The following is an 8,653-nucleotide window of genomic DNA, read 5'->3' on the forward strand; positions in this document are numbered from 1 at the left end:
AAATGTCTCCAGTCCCATCGGTCCAGGAGCCCAGTGTACAGAAGGCTTGAACTCCACTTCTACTCTCAGCAGATGTGAGTCACTAGATTCTCACTGGGAACGGAAGTAGAAGTGAGGAAGAGTGGGAGAGAGGAAAAGTTCAGAAGTCTAGGGAGAATGAACAGGCACAAGAGAAGGGACTTCATTGTTCTCTAATGCGGGAATGTAGGGGTTCAAGACAAAGGACCAGAAAGCCCCCATTGTTCCTCTGGATGCAAGAAATTGGACTCATTATTTTGGATTCATGTGGGAAGCCCTGGCTCTGTCAGCTAAACTTCAGCTGTAACCTTCCTAATCATGACTGATGGGCAAATCAGGACTGCCCGCAAAAGCCCTTCCAAAGACATGAGATGTTGCCAATCAGAAGATAACTAGGAACCAACAGAACCTGCCCAGCATTCTGTACCTCCTTGCCTCACACACACTAGTGACTCGTCGTACATCCATTCACCATCTATTCAGCCAGACAGACATCATTAATTCATTTAATACCCTTACTTTGAGACAACCATAACAGCACCTAATCCCTGACTCTGAGCTCACAGTCCACACACAGCCATGACTGCCAAGTGGAGGCTCAATACATATTTGTTGAATAAATAATAGGAACATATGAATAATTACAATAAAGAGGTCTAAACCAGAGTTCCTATCCTCTCCACTAACATGGATTATTCACCTAGAGTTGCAGAATACATCAGAAGAAAAACCTAGGAGATGAGATTTGCTCTTAATCTTGGCTCTTTTTTTTTTCTCAGTGATGAATCTGTACAGCTTGGGGAGAGGGTAGGCAGGGGTGAGGGAAACAACACAACCTAAAGGATGGCATTTGCATTAAGAAAAGAAAAAGGCAACTAAAATAACATTTGAGGAGTGGGGAGATAGATGGGGTAAAAAGGGTCAAATATGTGGTGACAGAAAGAAATCTAATTATGGGAGGGGAACACGCAATGCAATATATATATATGCCTTACAGTTAAATTATACACCTGAAACTTATTGGATTTCATTAACCAATGTCACCAAAAAATAATAATAATAATAAAAATCAACAAACCAGGCCTGAGAGAACTATGACTTCAAATGGCAAAGGGCTCAGGCAAAATAAGTTGACACTTATTTCTTCCATCTGCATTAGGATTTGTCCAGTTTCTGGATTTCCATACCTTAACTGTGTCTAAGCACTTTGGTTTGTCTAATTTTGGTAGATTAAGCAATTCAGCTTAAGCAGAGAATAAGTTCCAATCTACAAGGAGTTTAATAGGATTTGAATTAAATTTCATAATTTTCAACGTGCCACACATTCAATTATTTTCATTCAGTGCCCTATTTATGCAACTTCAAGATTATTGCATTTTAAAATTTAAAGTTGTTTTTCTCTATATTTTTAGGAGTTTGCAAAATCCAAATGGTAAATAATAAATCTCAACAACAAAAATAAAATAAAATAAAATAAAATAAAATAAATCATTTGTCCATAAAAGACACTAAAAAGAGAATATTTTTGGAAGAAAAATCACAATCCAAATTGATAACATCGAAAGATGATAGAACTGAGATGACTTTCTAAGGAAGCTAGTCCAGTAGTTCTAATCTGCTCTTAGTCATGGAATCCACTTCTGAGGAAAGTGATAGATTCTTTCCTCACATAAATGCAACTGTGCACAAACACTAAACTTGTACAGTTTCCAGTGGAGGCATCACAGAATCCCTGAAATTTATTCATTTCAAGGACCCTCCCACCCCCAATTTAGAATCTCTGATAGAGTTCAACACCTTCACCTCATTTAACAGAGACAGTAAAATGACTTCTTCAAGGTCACACAGCCAATTAGTGAAAACATTAGGCAGTTTGGTTTTAAGAAGAAACTCAGAAACCAGCTGCCTGAGTTCAAATCTCAACTTCATCATTTATCAGCTACTTAACTTTCAATAACCACTTAACTTCTCTGTACCTCTGTTTTCTTATCTGTAAAATGGGGATAATAGTAACCTATTTCATAAGGTTATTGTGAGGATTAGGAGTTCATCTATATTAAAATCTTTGCGTAGTGGGTAACAAACTTTTTGTAAAAGGCTAACGAGTAAATATTTTAGGCTTTGTGGGATAAAGAACAAAATTCAAGACTATTAAGGAGGTACTTATAGAATTATTTAAAAATGTAAAAATCATTCTTAGATCATAGACCATACAAAAACAGGACTTGGTCCACAGGTTTATAGTTTACTGACCCTTATCTTAGAGTGGTAACTGGCTCCCAGTAAGCACTGGCAAAACAAGGCTCTTTCAGCTGCCAGGAACACCTTCATGTAGCAAAATAACAACAGGAAACAAGATGCTGGCAGACCAACTCAGCCAACCTGTTGGTTACAAATAAGCTGAGGTTACTAAGATGTATGGAGTCTCCCTGCTCTGCCCTGTGGCAAACGCCTTCCCATCCATATTCAGATCAAACAGGCGATGTGGCCAAAACTCTAATTATTTTCGGGAATCCTCAAGTCAGGTGCCAGCATCATGGGGCGGAGACAGATGGAAGGAACTGAGACCACAGGTCTTGGTTTCTGGGCAGGGGTAGAGACACGAGAAGGAGAAAGGGCCTTTCCCAAGTTACCAGTGTTCTGGGCTTGGGAGCTCTCAGCTGCCTTCCAGCTATGGGGCACTGGGAACGCCCTGACTCTTTCACCTATAAGAGGCCGGTTCTGCCAGGCAAGCTACCTTCTGCCCACATCTACTGTACATTAGAGCAGCCCTGCCTGGGGCAGCTCCAGACATGAACTCAACCTCAGTGGATTAGAAAGAACCCCATCATCTATTCCCAATTGCTTCATTGTACCCATAGGAATGATAAGGGCCAAGTTGGGGAAATGCCTTCCCTGAGATTGGATAACAAGGGGTTAGAAACCTGGGCTCCCGCCCACACTAGTGAAGGTTTTTGTGTTTGGCACATCATAGAAACTATCGGAGGAGCCATTCAGTCTGCTTTTGTTGTTGTTGTTGATGATGTTCATCACAGTATAACAGGATTTGACCTGGATACAAGCCTCTGCAGAGTTCATTAAATCGGTTTATCGACATTTCCTTAGGTTTTATGGGCTAGGCTCTGTGCTTGATGAAAAAGTTGAAAAAAAGATTCAATTTCTACATTCAGGAACCTCAATTACAATTCCATATGATTATTGTTACTATTGGTTGATTTGCGCATTTGTTCATTCATTCGACAGACGTTATTGGGCACTGAGCTAATGCTGGGAATATAGCATTTATTAAAGTCTTCTATGGAAAATATACTCTAGTGGGAGAGTATAATTTCCATATTGCTTCTATGGAAATTATACTCTAGTGGGAGAGATAAACAATAAACAAATACATGTGCAGAGTAGTGTGCAGGTAGATGTTTAACAACGGGTTCTCTGGAAAAAAAAAAAGGAGAGAGAAAAAATACCATAAGTTAGATTTTTATTGATGTAAATACTCTCCCTATGGCTAATTTTTGGCTACCAACATGACATTACTGAGTATCCATTTGGGAGAGATGCACACAATTGGCTCTTGTAAGCTGGTGACAACTGGCTTCACTACAGCACTACAAAAACACTGTGACAAATGATAAGTGCTTTGGGAAGAAAGAAGCAGGTTGAGGAGATGGAGAGTGTAAAGGGGTGCTATTTTAGATAGGCTGGTCAGGGCAGGCTTTTCTGAGGAGATGAGATTTCAACAGAGACCCGAATAAACTAAGGAAGCCAGTTATTGTGTGAATACTTAGAAAATGAGCATCCCAGGCAAAGGGTACAGCGCATGCAAAGTCCCTGAGTCAGGAATGTGCTTGGCCTGCTTGGAGAATGGCAAGAAAGCCAGTCTGCAATGAGCAGAGGATTTATGGGAGCACACAGTACTCGAATTGAGCAGATATGCGGAGCAGTAGTGGGAGGGAAGAGTTGGGACAGGCACCCTGGAGAAGTTAATGTTTGAAGGGAATCTCGAAATATGAGTGAGGTTTACCAGAAAGGTAGGAGTTCGGGACAGAAAGAGAAAGAAAGGGGAGTTTGGGGGAAAAGAATGGTGTGGGCAAAGGCACTGAAGGACTAATGACCAATTTTCCACTAGGGACAGACAGAGATATATTTCATTTAGGAAGATCACTGAAGCGGGCATTTGTGAAGAATACATTTGATGGGGAGACACAAGAATCAGAGATGGCACTGGAGGCTGCTAGTGCAGGGTAGAAAGGGTGAGGGCCAGATTTAGGGCACGGAGGAAGGAATGGATTTGGAAGAGGAACCTCATGTCTCTTTAATGATTCACACTAAGGGCTTCCATGCATCCCATCTTTCCTCATCTTCACAACAGCCCTCTGAGGTACGTGGGATATGCAGTGTGGTGGGTGAAAGATGGCTGCAAATCTTGGACACTCCTCCAATCTCTTTTCCTTGAATCTGGGCTGGCCAAGTGTCTCACTTAGAACCAATAGAATGCAGCAAAAGGGACAGAGAGGGACTTCCAACGCTAGGTCAGAAGCAACCTGTCTGTTTCTGCCTTGGTCTCCTAGCATGCTTCCTCTGGGGGGTGCCACTCGCCATGCGAGAAGCCTGACTACCCCTAAGACCACCTTGCCATGAAGAAGTCTTGGCTAGCCAAGTCCTAGAGGCCACATAGTGACAGAGGCACCCAACCAAGCCCCAGCTGTTCCAGCCCCGCCATTCCAGGTGCCGGTCTCGCAAGTGAAAAAGCCACTTTGGTCATCCAGCCTAGTGGAACCTTCATATGACTCCAGCCCCAGCCACCATTTGACTGCAACTACATGACACCCCAGCTGGAGCTATCTAGCTGAACCCAGTCAGCACTGAACTCTGAGAGATAATCAGTTGTTGTAAGCTATTGTGTTTGGGGTTGGTTTTTCATGCAACAATAGATAATCAGAACATGTGATATCATCCCATTTTGGATGGAGAATTGAGGCTCAGAGAGATTAGAAGGACTTGTCAACATCACATGGCTAATAAGTGGCAGAGCCAGAGCTAAACCCAGGTGTGCTGACCTTTTGAACTGCTGTTTGAACTCTTTCCTGCTGTGTTACCATCCCCTCCTATGTCTTGGGGCTGGAAAGGGCAGGGATGAAGGTGGCCAGCTAACTGAGTCCTTTTGCAAGCCCAAAAGGGAGGTCCACTCATGGCGTTTATAGCAGCTCCATTCTCTGGGGAGTTCGAGAAGTGTGTCCCTTCCAGAATCCTGATGTCCTGGGGTGCCTCTTTCTGACATTTGCCCATGTTTTCCCTCTTTCCATTTAAGCCCTGATCTCAACCAGGGGTCCCCTATAGAATGGAAGAACTCACATACACTGAGTCTGATTTGGCTAAATATCTTTACGTAGTGTTAGCTCAGATAACCCCCACAGCAAGTCTATCGAATGGGAACTGCTGTAACCCGTGGGACCTCAGCCTGAGAGAGGGGAAGGGCCTTGCCCAGACTCACAGGGCAAGTGAGTTTCAGAGCCTGGATTCCAACCCAGGTTTGTCTACTCTACAATCTGCATTCCTTCCACTGGAAAATGGGGCTAACGTTACACATGACAACATGGGGTGGTCGTGTGGTTTGGGGGAGATAACTCTCACGTATATGCCAGCAGTGCCTGGTACATCATGGGTATTCAATACATGCTAATACCCCTCCCCCTCTCTCCTTCTACTCCTGCTCTATCTGAGAGAATTCAAGACTTCCCAAAGAGCAAGAGAAGGTCTTGAGTAGAAGAACAATACTCAGCATTTACTGAGCTCTCTGTGGTGCAGGTTCATGGATTACCTAATTTAATCCTCACAAATATGCTATAAATTAGGCACTATTATTAGCTCCACTTTACAGATGATGAAGTAAAGCCTCAGACAGATAAGTAACCTGCCCAGGACCACACAGCAGGTAAGAGATGGATTCAGAATCCAAACCATGCTCTTAAACAGTAAAGCCTGCCTTGGCCCCTGAACTGGAACTCCAATGCTAAGTGCATGCCTGGCATGCTGCTTGATGGAGCAGGACAGGGCAGGCTGTTTAATGAGAGGACCAACCTGGGGAAGGAATGAGGTCACATTCCAGGAGGCTGAGACAAGGCAATCTATGCATCACTTCAAAAGATTTGCTCTCTTGGAAAAAAGACTAGCAGGATTAGGTACCTGTGCCAAATAAAAAAACTGGTCACACAAAAGTGATATCAAGACCAAGCATAGGACTCAACTTTCAGAGCCTAAGGAGGACCAGACACCCAGACTTCTTTGAGGCTGGGCTCCGCGCAGAAGCCATGAGCACTGTCTTTCAAGGACTCATTCACATCCTGCTCCCTTCCCATTCTCGCCCCCAAACTCCAGAGAATCAATGGGCCTTTTCTTCAGGCTTTCACCCTTCTGTGTATGCGCCTTAAGCACTGATCACATTATTAATTAATTGATTGGTTTAAAAAAATTTAAGCACCTACTTTGCTCCAGGCATTGCATTAGGAATTGCAAACAAGGTGTATTCATTGCCCCCTTGGGCCTTACATTCTTGTGAGATAGCCAGACATTAAACTAGAAATGAACTTTGTGATAGGTGAAGTACAGGGTGCTGTAGGAACTACCTTTCTTCTTTTCTTCCTTCCCTCCTCTGTTGCTTCTTTTCCCCCTTCCTTCCACAAGTACTTATTAAGCACCTACTATGTGCCAGGCCTGGTCTCAGTGCTAGGAATAAGCAGTGAACAACTGAGATAAGATCCCTGCCCTCTTGGAGCTTACTTTCCAGTGAAAATTGGGGGATTTGATCCAGGATAACAAACAAACAAACAAAAACTTGTAAGCCATACTGAAGAGTTTGAAGAGAATTTTGTCTGTTTGTTAGAAGAAAACTTAATAGTGACTTTAGGCAAAGGAATGGTCTGAGCAGATTTGTGTTTCAGAAAAATCACACTGAACAGTGATATGGAGGATGAGAGAAAGGGGGTGAGACTGGTGGCAAACTGGAAGCTACTGGGATATCATGGGGGAGATGTGATGATGCCGAGATCCATGATGGTGACCTAGACCAAGCAGGGATGATGAGAAGGAAAGAGAGCCCACAGCTCCCACCACACAGGGTTAGCCAGTGACACAGGCACCCTGACCAGTGACAAAGCAGCACCTCTTAAAACTGATATTTTAAAAATAGACATCTATTTAGTGGGCATGGAGAGAAACAAAGTATCTGTTATTAAAAATTGCATGCCCATTTCTTTATGTTTATTACATGTACTGAAAATAGCACTTTAAATCATTTATAATCATTTTTTATTTCACAATTTCTTCATCACTTACAGCTGAGTAACAAACTGAGCCTCCATGTGAGAGGCTCAGGTCCTCTACTGGGGAGACCACATGGAGAGGCCCTGAGACTACGCAGAGGGGCAGAGGCACCCAGCTGAGCCCAGCCCCCCACTGTCCCTACAGTGCCAATCGTATGAGAGATGACGTCCTAGGACCCTCAGACCAGCCTAGCTGCCAGCTGAAAACCATTGAGTGACCCCAGTCAAAGCCATGTGAAGGTGAAATATCTCCCAGCTGAACCCTGCCTGAATTCATGACCCATAAATTGTGGGATATAATAAAACGATTATATCTTCAAAAGACTAAGTTTAGGGTTATTTGTTGTATAGTAATAGATAAACAGAACAGCCCCATTTGTTGACACTCAAGGAACATAAACATAGGGAAACCCCGGCATCACTTGAAAGCTTCTTCATCTGATCCCTACAGAGGCCATAGTGACTGATTTCCAACATCCATTTCATCCCAGTTGATGGGTCTATGCAAACCATGGTAACATTATCTTCCTTTTTAGGCAGATATGGGAAGACCCCTGAGTCATTAGGAGAGGTTTCTGGAGACACCAGTAAAGAATCTTTCATGAGCATCTAGCCTCTTTCTCTCCTTCACTGGACGTGAAAGAAGACACATAAACCTGATTGCCATTGGCGGCCGCCATATGAACACAAAGGAAATGAGACTTAGGATGAGGCCAATGCTGTGGAGAGCAGAGGGGAGAGGTGGGAAGAATCTGGGAACAAAATGGCTCCATAAAATCTCTGAATCAACAAACCCTGAAGCCCACCCTACTGTTGGGCATCTGCTATGTGAACAAATTCGTTTGCTTCTAGCTTATGCAAGTTTGTGCATGATTTGTTGCTTGATGCCCAAGGCAACCTAATTAATTCTATGTTCTTTTCCCTAACATATGGACATTTGGTCAGTAAATTCGATTTCTTCAGTTCTAGTTCATCCTGAGATCAACCGATGCTCACTCGCTGTATTTAAAGCTCCACAATAATGAAGGGGAGAGAAACAATTTTGATCCAGTTGTCATTTAAACCATAAATTTGACTAACTACATACAATCCATGAAAGCAATGCCTCTAAACAGTAAAAGAGTTCTATAAATGAATATTAATAACAATAATTATACAAAAGATAACAAATATCATTGAGGAGTTACAAAATGCAAAGCATTGTTTAAATGCTATATGGATTACCTCATTTAATTCCCACAGCAATTCCATGTGGTTAGAAACATTTTAATCTCAATTTTTCAGAATAGAAGCTGAGACAGGAAAAAATTAGGTTA

This window comes from Pteropus alecto, unplaced genomic scaffold (genome assembly GCF_000325575.1).
Source record: "Pteropus alecto unplaced genomic scaffold, ASM32557v1 scaffold25, whole genome shotgun sequence".
Taxonomy (NCBI): Eukaryota; Metazoa; Chordata; class Mammalia; order Chiroptera; family Pteropodidae; genus Pteropus; species Pteropus alecto.